This window comes from Vipera ursinii (genome assembly GCF_947247035.1).
Source record: "Vipera ursinii genome assembly, chromosome: 3".
In the NCBI taxonomy this organism is placed as follows: Eukaryota; Metazoa; Chordata; class Lepidosauria; order Squamata; family Viperidae; genus Vipera; species Vipera ursinii.
In genome coordinates this window covers 140843253-140856151 of record NC_139516.1, presented here as the reverse complement: position 1 = coordinate 140856151, position 12899 = coordinate 140843253, and the positions used below count along the sequence as shown (strand labels likewise).

The 12899-nt window shown below is 39.9% G+C and overlaps 1 long non-coding RNA gene across 1 annotated transcript; it reads right to left on the bottom strand.

The window, feature by feature from the left end:
* Positions 1–447: 447 nt before the first annotated feature.
* LOC310639435 lies at positions 448–3537 on the bottom strand. The gene is made up of 3 exons (XR_014492310.1): positions 3517–3537; positions 1953–2055; positions 448–1180 (listed from the first exon to the last, which is right to left on the bottom strand). It is a non-coding gene; the product is annotated as an uncharacterized lncRNA (long non-coding RNA).
* Positions 3538–12899: the final 9362 nt, after the last annotated feature.

Below are 12899 nucleotides of genomic sequence, written 5' to 3'. Positions count from 1 at the left end.
TTTTTTTAGGTGTTTGTCAGCTCCGCACATCTCATTTTGTTTCTCTGCCAGCTGCATAGTAATCTTATCAATGTAACCAAGGTGATCGTCACATGTCCAGCCATGTTATGGTTTCATGCCTAGCACTGCTGTTCAGTGCGCATGTCTACAAAAGTTTTCTCACTTCACTTTTTTTTACTCTTTTTGTATTCTGTCTGATGGGAGGATGTAGTCAGGAGCTTTTTTGCTTTCCAATTAAAGTTTTACTGTATATACAGTAGAATATGCCTCTGTTTTGTTTATTTTTTACCTGATGTTTACCATGCGTCATATGAACCACGGTCCATCGCCCTCTGATAGGGAAGTATTAATTTATTTCCCTATCATATTCATCTCAGAATCTGGAGGAAAGATAAAGGAAGAGTTCCCCTGCTTTCTGATGGGATTCTTGGTTTCCACGTGGTTTGTGATACAGCAGGATGGCGGTAGTGAGGGACTGCATATGTTTTCTGCTGCTATAGAGGTAAAGGTAAAGGTTCGCCCGCACATGCGTGCTAATCATTTCCAACTCTAGGGGCCGGTGCTCATCTCTGTTTCAAAGCCGAAGAGCCAGCGTTTGTCTCCGTGGTCATGTGGCCGGCATGAGTAGACGCCAAAGGCGCACGGAACGCTTTTACCTTCCCAATGTAGTGGTCCCTATTTTTCTACTTGCATTTTTTATGTGCTTTCGAACTGCTAGGTTGGCAGAAGCTGGGATGAGTAACAGGCACTCACTCTGCTACGCAGCACTTGGGATTTGACCCACCAAACTGCCGATCTTCTGATCGACAAGCTCAGCGTCCTAACCCACTGAGCCACCGCGTGCTCGCTGCTATAGAAGGCAGCCTTATATGTTCAGAAGCCAGATTGCAATTTAGCAGCCCACTCTGGTTTTCCAGACTTTGGCATTGGTTGTCAAAACTTTCACCTTCTGTAGGAATCTCCTTTTGGCTCTGAGCTTCAAGTGCTTCATACTCCTGAACAGGCTTGTTCCCAGGTGGAACAGTAGAAGATAGATTGTCATCAGCGCTAAGCTGTGATATAGTAGAAGTGAGGACCTGGGTCAAATGGATCTTCGTAGGGTTAACATCTTGTTTACAAGTGGGGAGGAAGAAATTTTCCTTTGCTTCATTTGCCAAAGGCTTCTCTATAGCTTCCTGAACTGCAAACAGAGGGGACATTGTGAAAATAAAATTAAGAAATTAGAGACAGAACAAGAAATGTATCTTTACTTTTAAAACAGTGCCCCAAACATGAACTTTTTTAAAAAAAAGCAGGCTATGTTGCCTTGTACATTTATTATCTTTGTTGCATTTTCTGTGTGTTGGCTGCTATTTCAACTGCTTTAAAGTTCACTGATTGCAGATTTCACCAACTAGATGCGCTTTAGATATACTTATACTGTAGCTCCTTCCCATAATCCCCAGTCAGAAAGGCTTTAGGGTGGAAAGGCACCAAATTTAGGAAATCTACAAGAGAAGTAGAGAAGAAGTGTTGAGAATAGAAAAAGGAAGTATGAAGAAAAATGATTGATGTTGTCTGATTGAAGGAGAGTCATTGTATTAGGATAATGCTTTGCTGTGTAGTTGCAGAATTCAAAACATTAGGGATTTGTATTGCAGTTCCTGGTTCAAGAATAATATTTTTTAAAATCAGCATATTTCAATTCTACGAAATCCAAGACTACCTACTGCAATTCCAGAATGTATAATGATGAAATCTTGCAACAGTGTTGAACTTTATGAATAGTATGAAATTGTACCATGCAACTTTTGGGCGCGCTTGTTTCCCAGAGTGCCAATATATGTGCAAAGATGACATTCATCTGTTTTATACTGTTTTATAGTTGCTTGTCAATACAACTACATACCTATGCACACACAAAGACACACAAAAGATACAGCCATGAAGCAACATCATCATCTCTTACATACCGGGCATAGAGTGGTCTCTCTCACTGGCTTCTGAAGTACTATGGCCTGTCGGCTCTTCACAATCTGTTTCTGTCTTGATGTCTTCTTTACTTTGATTGGACAGCTAAAAAGAATGACATTGTGAACAAATAGTAATATTTTTTTATTCCACCTGGGAGGCTCAGAGCAAAATTACACCTTATATAACTACATTTTTTTTAAAAAAATAGTATATTCTATATTTCCCATGTATGTCACTGGAGACATGCCCCTAATGACTGTAACAAAGGTTTCCACACTTCAGCTCCCTTAGACAGCAGGATAATCTAACCCTTAGGATCTACCACATATAGATGCAGCTGATCTATATTTGCGGCCAAATTAAGCAATATATTCTCCTGAACTGTACTGTTCTTACTTTGCAGATAGGAACCACATCATTGAATGTCCCCAAACTTACAATTTTGGTGAAAGCTGGAAAACCTGGATGCTTAAATAATGAATTTAAATAATGAATTTAAATAATGAATTTAAATGAATTCTGGATGCTGTGGGACAGTTCCTTCTACAATGAACTTCCAAACTACTCATCCAAATCTGGTTGCCTGCTGTAGCCTAGTCCTAGTCTATATAAAGAGCCATTTCCGTTTTCAATGTCATTTGAAATGTAGAGTTTCCCTTGTGCCTTATTAAATAATTCACATCACACAAAATACAGGCCAAAATAATAGTTTGCTATCATCATTTCATTGGGCCTCTATTCAAGGCTATAATCTCAAAGATGTTTTCTTGAAAGTAAACAAATATTTAATGACAATTCCTATTCTAAGGTGGAGTAAATCTAAGGTGGACAAAGTAGTAAGTTGTTGGGAAATTACCAGCCAGGTAGGCTGAAAGGAATAGTCAAAAAGGAACTAGCTTTGGGTGTTTGCACAGCCACAAGAGGTATAACCCTAACCGCCCCGCCCCCCCAAAAAAAACATTCCAAAAGATCTTATCTATTTATTCTCAAGAAAGAACACAGGACTAGGAAGATTGTTGCAATATAGGTAGAACACAATAAAGTAATTGACTTGAACCTTTCATGAATAAAACTAGTTGCTTGCACCTGACAGAGGTAGAAATACAAATTTTAAGCAGAAACATACCAAACTTCTCAGGCTTCCTTCCAGCATAAATTATCAGATTTCTGTAGTGTGTCATCCAATAGCTTCATATTGGTAAGTAAAAAGACCCTTCCATTTCCTTCTGACAAATATATATGGCTTTATCACATCACAGCTCTAACAACTGCAGTGAGATACCCATATGACAAATCATTCTCACCCTTTTTTTGCCAACCCACCACCTTTTGCTGTTCAAACACATCAAACATATGCAACAATGCTAAGTTACACATAGCTCATTCATCCTACCACCTATTAACATTGAGCAGAATATCCTATCTCGGCATTTAATTTTAGAAAGTTTAGAGTTAATGGGATTTGCTTGCTCAGATTCTTCCTATTAGACCTTCGTCTTGCGTTCATAATCTTATCTGCTTCCTGAGGTCCATAACCTAATTTTCTTTTTTTTTGTTACTTACAATATCTGGTTGCTGTGCTGTTTGCTACCACTTGACTGAACTTTGTGGGTTTTCTTTTTCCTAAAGTATAGCGTTAGATACTGGGTTCGTTGCTTCAATGACGAGGCAAGGTGATTGAGTTCAGCAAAGATCATTGTTTATTGCTTGCAGGATCTGAACTGAGAAACAGAGCTGTGAATGCAGCAATTTATACCCTGGCCTCTAGGCTTAAAGCAACTAGGTTTAAAGCAACCTAGTGCTGCCCTAGAGGCAGCCAATGGCAGTGCTGGAGACGGGTTGTCTGAGGAGCTGGGAGCTGTTAGCCAGCTTCCCTGCTGAAGCAACCTACCAGCAATTAACCCACCTGGTGTTCCCTTGACAAGACAAAGCCCAATACATTACATCTAGGGGGGGAAACAATTCTAAAACAACAAACAAAGATTATTAAATTTTACACTCATATTGTATATTTTGGAAGCCTTTTCCGTTCTGATGTCCTGTAAAATGTGGCACCCTTAGCAACTCATGCAACAGGGAATACCCACCAAAAGAAGTGCCTTAGCCCCCCCTTCCTGGCAATTTTAATCTGTTCCGAGCCACTTAGGAATTGATTAGGATCATGCCAATTTCAGATAGGAGCTAAGCTGCTCCTGGCTAATAATGAACTAGGTTGCAGAGCTGAGTTAACTTGTAATTAGCTCCTTTCAGGGAAGCACAGCCTGCTCAGTTTAGGAAGAGATACCTTGTCCAAGAAATTCCCCCCCTCCCTTTTCCCCAAAGGCAGGAAATTCTGGGAAGCGAGAAGAAAATACAAAAATACAAAAAAAAATACAAGTGAGGCAATTAGGCACAGGACAAACTCCTATAAACACAACAACAAGTTCAATAAAAATGTTTGCTTACAAACATGAGAATGATATTCACCTCTAATCCTGTTACATACATTATTAGACTGCATAATCAGGAAAGGTGATTCTGAAAAGCATTCTTCACAGACATTTGAAGATGGCCTAAATAAACATCTCCAAGCTATAACTCTCACCCTAAAGAGGCATTTGCATATGAGTAAGCACTTCCACTCAGCTGAATTTACTTCCTTTTGATGACCATCCAGAATACAAATACATTATTCAAAGTGACATGATAATTTTTCACACTTATGACTGTAGCACCATGCTCTCTCTCTCTCTCTCCCTCTCTCTCCCTCCCCCCCCCTCTGAAGTTCTTTGCAAAAATAATAAAGGTGGAATACAAATAAGTAACAGATACTTTTCTGTTCGGCTGGTTAGTATTGGTCAGTAGGTGGGCAACTACATTCTGCCCCATCTGTGTCTTCCAGATCATCTTCAAGGGCAGCCCCATGCTGGCTGGGGAGTTCTGAGAGTTGCTCCATCTATCTTAAAGTTGCCATAGTTGAGAAATGCTGGTCTAAATGGTAGAAGACAATGGCATATATCACTGTTTTCTGTGCCTCCTGGCTTCTTGTAAGCCAACTCTGGCTTCTTGTAAGCCAACTTACAAAAACCATAAAAATAGATAATGAAAGGATCTCCAGGCTACAACCTATACTTGCTGCAAATTAAGAAACCTCTCAACCTGCACACTTGCTGTTTCAGCTGCACATGCATTTTAAGGTGCAATTGTATTTAGATCATTTCTTGCAGCAACATTTCCTAAAATTATTTATGCACATTGTTTTCAAAACTATATACAGGTAAAGGTAAAGGCAGGGCAAGGTGGGATATATAAGACATATCATCTAATTAACATTTTAGTAATAATCTAACAATTTGTTCTATTGGTCTTAGGTAAAGGTAAAGGTTCCCCCGCACATGCGTGCTAGTCGTTTCCGACTCTAGGGGCCGGTGCTCATCTCCGTTTCCAAGCCGAAGAGCCAGCGCTTGTCCGAGGACGTCTCCGTGGTCATGTGGCCGGCATGACTAGACACCAAAGGCTCACAGAACGCTGTTACCTTCCCACCGTAGTGGTCCCTATTTTTCTACTTGCATTTTTACGTGCTTTCGAACTGCTAGGTTGGCAGAAGCTGGGACGAGTAACAGGCACTCACTCTGTTACGCGGCACTCGGGATTCGACCCGCCAAAGTGCTGACTTTCTGATTGACAAGCTCAGCGTCCTAACCCACTGAGCCACCACGTCCCCCCTATATATACAGGTAGTCCTTTACTTATGACCAGAATTGATCCCAAAATTTAGATTGCTAAGTGAGACATTTGTTAAATGCGTTTTGCCCCATTTACAAAAAACTTTCCAGTTGGATGGATTTGACTTATTTGCAGAAATGAGAAGCTGGGTAAAACTGGAACTGAGAAATGATACATTGCAGCTTCTTGGGGAATGTTTTTTTTACCTTTTTTTTGCCCAATTGCTCAAAGAAAAAAAAATTGGAACAGGAAGTCTTAGATAGGGTGGAACTGTAACAATTTTAGATGTGGTGTATTATGCATGTTCATAGATATACATAGAAATGCATTCTATTTATTAGCTCACTGCATTAATGATATAATGCATATCATTAATGAAAATGGCATATATAGCATTCTAATCCTAGTCCTACATCTTGCTTGCTTCCTCCATGCCCTTCCATTCCAGTCACTGGACTTCTGGAAAATGCAAAATAACTTGATAGCAACTCTTGACGAACTAGGGCTGATTTTTTCCCCCCACTGAATTTGAGCCATGGCTTGATTAAGTTAAAAGTTGCTTTAATAGTTAGCAATAGGGGTCTGGAACTGAGTCTGAACCAGCTGTCACACACATGGATGCATAGCTCGGCTCATGTGAACAGTGGGTCAGCAGGCATGCACACAGGCAGCTCAGCTCCCATGAGGCTGACACACATGCGCACCCAGCTCAACCTGTGTGAGTCAGGCTGCGCACGCATGTGTGTGCATGTCGGCCCTCTGCTCCTGCAAGTCAAGTTGCGCACCCATGCATGCATGCTGGCCTGTCATTCACACAGCTCAGTTCCCCTCTCCCCTCCCTCACAACTGGGCCATGAAGCCACAAATTAGGGACCGCTGGTCTGCAACATTACTGAATAAACTAGGATTTCCCAGACAGTTGCACATGAAAAATATAACCATTTTTGGGGGGTGGATTGAACCAAGAAGTATTGAGTGGATCTCAATGTTTGGGCTACTTTCCCAGTCTTAGGAAGGTTACAGGTAACTGAAAGTCAAAATCAATCTCGTAATGATCTGATTATTCCAAATGAGTTATTACTGCTTCCCCAATTCACATACTATATTACCCAAATCCTTTTTTTTTTTAAAAAAAGTCCCAAAGTAAGACCTTTATATGCATTGGACCATATATTATATTAGACAGGGCCACAGCTTACCAGGCAGCCATAAAAGTCTTCATTGCTCTTTAGGAAGGTAGCTGCAGCATTAAATCCCACCTTAATCCCACCTCCAGATCCCCCCTCTGGTGAATTCAGGCAGGGAAAGTAATAAAGAGTGAAGTGGAATTAGGTCAATAGGACCATTATTCTTGTTCAGGTTCCCAAAACTAGATGCAAATATCAAAGATGTGCACACACATGCACTCTGCTGGCTGCACCCAACGTGACTGCATTTTACACTCTTTCCTGTCACTTCCTAAAGCATAGTTAGGAGGGCAGCAAGAAACATCTCTAGTGCTGGTAAAGTAGTGTACGGTTTTTTCACCTCAGAATTCTGATACATCCAAAAAGATTCAGAACACGAGCCTGCTGTAAAGAACACAGTTGTATTCCTTTGATCAAAGAAATAGCTGGATCTCCCAATCTCTTGTCACGCACACACACTGCGAGACAGAGGAGAAGAGGCAAGCTCTAATCAAAAAGGTTCTTCCTTTTATAACAAATACATTTTTTCCCTAACATTGCAAGGTTTCTGCACATCTAAAGATTTCTTCTTTCGTTTGTATTTCCTTATCTATCAAGCTTGTTGCAATCCTGCATCTTCTCTAAGCTCTGAAAACGCAATAGCTCAATAGCTGGCAACCAACTTAGAAACTTTCATTTGTAATTCATTTACATTTTAAAACCACAGCATTACATTTGGCAGCTGAGAAAAAGGGGAGGAAAAGAACACTACTATATGTTGCAAGCTTATAGCAGTTACATTTTCTTTTCTTTTTTTATTGAAAAGTTTTAAAGTACATTTTATCTTTAACAATCCCCCTCTCCCCCCACCCCTACCTATCCCTCCCTGCCCCTCCCCCCCATTTCCCCCTCCCCCCCCCCGACTTCCCAGAGCTAAGTACAAGGTATAAAAACAAAAAACAATCATAAACATCCATATGCTACCAACAATAAATTCTTAAATCTATCACTCTCTAGCTCATATAAAATAACTACAAGCAATATTAATATTACATATAAAAAGAAAGAAAAAAGAAAAAAGAAAGGAAGACTTATTCAAATGCTAAATGAAACTTTTTAGTCCCATATTTGTTCTGGATATAATCAATCCATTTTTTCCACTCCATAATATAACGTTCTTGCGAATGATCTTTCAAATAAGCCGAGATCTTTGCCATTTCCGCCAGGTCAGAAACCTTTAGAGTCCATTCTTCTATAGTCGGCAGTTCCTCCTTCTTCCAATACTGACCTATTAAAAGTCTTGCTGCTGTAATTAAATTCAACATCAACTTAGTGTCCACAACAGTAGCATCTGTAATTATACCCAACAAAAACAATTGCGGACAAAACTTTATCCTTTGCTTGAAGATCTTCTGCATATTCCACCAAATTTTTATCCCAAAAGCCTTAACCTTTTTACAGGTCCACCATATGTGAAAATACGTTGCATCTTCGCCACCACACCTCCAGCATTTTGGCTGATAGTTCGGATACATACTTGCAAGCTTTTTAGGATCTAAATGCCATCTATAAAACATTTTATAAAAGTTCTCTCTTAGGTTTTGAGCTTGTGTAAATTTTACGTTCCTCACCCAGATCTTTTCCCACGTGTCCATTGTAATAACTTCTTGGATATTCTGGGCCCATTTTATCATACAATCTTTAACAAGTTCTGTTTCTGAGTCCATTTCTATCAATGCAAGATATATCCGTTTGATATGTGCTGGACCCTGATTTCTAATTTGCTTTATCAAATTTTCGTCAGTCATTGCAAAACCAATTTTCTGATCTTCTTTCCACCTGGCCCGTAACTGAGTATATTGAAACCAAGTTTGAACAATCTTCTCATCTCGCAAGAGGTTATACGGCTTTAAACACCAGACACTTCTTTCCAAGCTTAAAATCTCCTTATACGTAGTCACATCATGTTTGAAACCAACATTTATGTTTTCTATTGCGTGTTTTGGAATTGCCCACAACGGCATCTTGTAATCTAACTTATGTCTATACTTCTTCCAAACTCTCAACAATGCCTGTCTTAAAATATGCACTTTAAACACATTATCAACCTTCTTATCATACAACAAATATGCATGCCAGCCAAATAACAAGTCATGGCCCTCAAGATTTAATAATCTCTCTTGTGTCAAATTAATCCAATCACTTATTCCTGATAACGCAGCAGCTTCATAATATAGTTTAAGATTAGGCATTTTGAGACCACCTCTTTCACGAGTATCCTGCATAATCTTAAGTTTAACTCGTGGCCTTTTCCCTGCCCAAACAAATTTATTGATACCCCGTTGCCATTCTTCCAAATTAGAATCTTTTTTAAGAACCGGTATCATTTGAAATAAAAATAGAAATTTAGGCAGGACATTCATTTTCACTGCTGCAATTCTTCCCAGCAAAGACAATTGCAATTTTTCCCAGCTCTCCATTTCTTTTTGAATTTTTCCCCATAATTTTTCATAGTTATTTTTATATAACTTTGTATTAGAGGGTGACAAAAACGCCCCCAAATATTTGACCCTTTTAGCAATTTCAAATCCAGTTAATCCTTCTAAAAGGGCTTTTTGCGATACTGTCATATTTTTGGCCAGAATTTTAGTTTTTTGTGCATTAACTTTAAATCCAGAAACCTTCCCATATTGCATTATTATCTCCATCAGGTCCACAACAGAGTTTTCCGGCTGGGTCACCGTAACAACCAGATCATCTGTGAACGCTCTCAGTCTATAATCCTGATCTCTAATTTGTATACCCTTAATTCTTTCCGAATTCCGTATTTTTACCAATAAAATCTCCAATGTTAACACAAATAATAAAGGTGATAATGGACACCCTTGCCTTGTGCCCTTCTCAATATTACATGCTTCAGTCAAACTATTGTTAACTATTATTCAGGCAGTTTGTTTTTGATATAATGCCCTAATTGGTTGCAAAAATTTATCCCCAAAATTCATTTTATCTAAAACTTTCATCAAAAATTGCCAATTCAATTGATCAAAAGTTACATTTTCTTGATGGGAGTATTTTGTGAAGAAATACTGTTCTTGTCGTGCAATGTTGTTTGCCAAGGCAGGTCAGGCAAATACTATACCCTGCCTTATTTTGGGATAAACCAAATGCTTTTAGTCTCATCTGACTATTCCACACCTTATTCTAGCACGAATCACCATGTTCTCATTCTGAGTTGTTCCTTTGTTGGATATGAGATTACTGTCAACCCTGCTAACATCGAATGTTATTGCTTGACATGAGATGAAGAAGTAGCTATTTCATATGTTAAACTTGTGTATTGCTTTAAGACTTGTGTATTGTTTTAGTTTAAAATTGGTGGGAGGGAAGAGTAGGAATGCACTTTGAAGGCCATTTGTCTCTCTAAAGAAGATAAGACTTTGGCAGTTCTTCTAATGGAAAGGAAGCTGATTCTTTAAATTAATTGGAGAATATGATTAATGACAAAATTAGAAAGGTGGAGAATTGTGTTTAATTATATTGTGCAAGGGGCGGAGATTTCAGATTCCAGCCTCCTTCGAGCAAGCATTTGCCAGTGTATTAGGCTAATAAAGGACTTTTAAGGTAAACAATGCCTCAGAGTCACTTGAAAAGCCCATACATCGGAAACTTGACAGTTACATTTGGAAGATGATGTAAGGTCGCGTGCTTCACATAGAGACGGACACAGAGCTGGGGTGAAGATGAGTTTATTCTGAACAGAACGAACGGGGGAAACAGGGAAGCCTGGCGTCTATTTGTACCTGCCCAGGTGGATGGCATCCAATCAGTTCAAACCTGGGCTTCCTGCCAGTGCAGGTGACAATGGGTGTAGATCCTGGCTTCCCACCAGGCTGACCATGCCTGGGGCTGTCAACAGCTTAAGTCATTAGGCTTATCCTGAGTGAGCAGTTATCGCCCGGAGCTGTCCAGCCCCTCTGCTGATCTGCACCATCAGCCTCCTGCTGTGCTGTCCCTTTGTGTATGCTGGGAGGCATACACTGCAGATGAGAAGTTAATTTTCAGCAAAAGTAATAAAGGGAACAATGGTGAATGAAGGGTGTAGTGCTGGTCCATGGACCAGTACCAGGCCACAGCATGCCAGCAACTGGGCCGCACAAACAAGCAAAGCCCCATCCACGAGATGCAGGCAGCACACAAAACCATGCACTTTCCGGTCCATGGAAAAACCTCTCTCCACAGAACTGATCCTTGGTGCCCAAAAGATTGGGGACCTCTGGTGTAGTGCTATAGTTGACAGAATGTAAACGTGATAAAATAATACAAATATTCTTTAGCATGTTAATTGCTCTGTAATTGCAATTGATTCAGGGTAACTGTGAGCTTTGGAGAAGGAAAATCCAAACTGAGAAATGAAGAACTTCGCAGGGCTTCAAATGACCAATAAAAAAAGATAAAATCTTTGCAACAGAAAGTGTCTGCAAGCTTTTAGCCATAGATGGGTTAATTTGTCCAATTTCAACACACTTTTGTAAAATCTCCATCTCAGCACAGTGAGCACTTTTGCAGATTTCAATTTTCAGTACCATGTTTACTGAAATAATGCATATGCTCTATTCCATCTGTTAAAGACTTCCCTTCATGGAGCTTGCACTCCATCTAGGTTTATTACATGTATTCATTTTGTTTGTTCCTTTGGGAGAATTTGATGTATTTAAGTTGTATAAACCTTGAAATTTACCTCTGTGATTTTAAGCTATTTCTATTACACTTCAGTACCAGAAAATTGCAGGGGAAAAATATATTTCTGTTCTGCATTCTGTATGTTATTTGCTGAGGTTCAGCATGAAAAGTGACTTCTTGCTCACAGAAAATAAAATTCTTCTAGACCACTGTTTCTGAGCTTTGTCAGCTTTAAGATGCAGAGACTACAATGCCCAGAATTCCTCAGCCACAATGCTACCTGTTCTAGATTGCCACCAAGTGACCTCTGAATACATTGACCTATACCAGGCGTAGGAAACTTTGGCTCTTTTATAACTCGTGGACTTCAACTCCCAGAATTCCTGGCTGGCTCAGGAATTCTGGGAGTTGAAGTCCACAAGTCATAAAAGAGCCTGACCTACACCCTGTATGCTTCTCAGGCAACATTTCTCAACATTTGGGGAGAGAGGGAATCCATCGTATCTTGAGCGTTTTGGATTGGAGAAGACTGTTCTAGGTGCTGCTAAGATGATTCACATACCTGCATACCTTGTTCCCTGTATACCCTGTTTCCCTGAAAGGAAGGCCTACCCTGAAAATAAGCCCTAGCTTATAAGCCCTAGGTTTGTTAAAGATAAAATGTATGATAAAACTTTTCAATAAAAAAAAAGAAAATAAGCCCTAGCTTGATTTTGGGAGGTGGGCCTAATATAAGCCAAAAATAAGCTCTAGTTTTCGGGTGAGGCACACACTTAAAAATCAAGCTAGGGTGGGGGTGGGGGTGATCTGCCCCATGTGCCCCGCACCCACTTATCTTGCAGCCAGGCCTCTCCTCACTGGCCCACTTCTCCTGAGCTGTCTTCTGCAGCCAGGCCTGCATTTCTAGAAAAGCAATTGCTGCCGAGAACTGAACAATGGATTGAATCCATAGCTCGGTACTTGGCTGCAGAGGCCTTCCAGAAAGGCCTGACTGCGAAATGCAGACCAGAATGCAGCAGCAGAATGCAGCTGCTCCTTCGGCTGCAGAAGAAGTAGACCGGCTGGGTAGGGCTGTCGGTGCAGGAGGTGAGTAAAAACAACCCCTGAAAATAAGAACTGGTCCCTCTTTTGGAGGCAAAAAAAAAAAAGACCCAGTATTATTTTCAGGGAAACACGGGTATTTTATTTGTGCTTTCACAAAAATAATGCTGCACATATTAGTGAATCAAACATGAAATGTTTACCAAAACTGTGTCTGTGTGTGATGAAATTAAGTAAGCTATTCAAGGCGCGTTATAACTGTCATTTTATAATCAAGTTATTCCAGAGGAATGTCTGGCTTGGAGTACGCTTTAATAAGCTTCAAGAAAAAAAATAATACTTGTTTGAGTT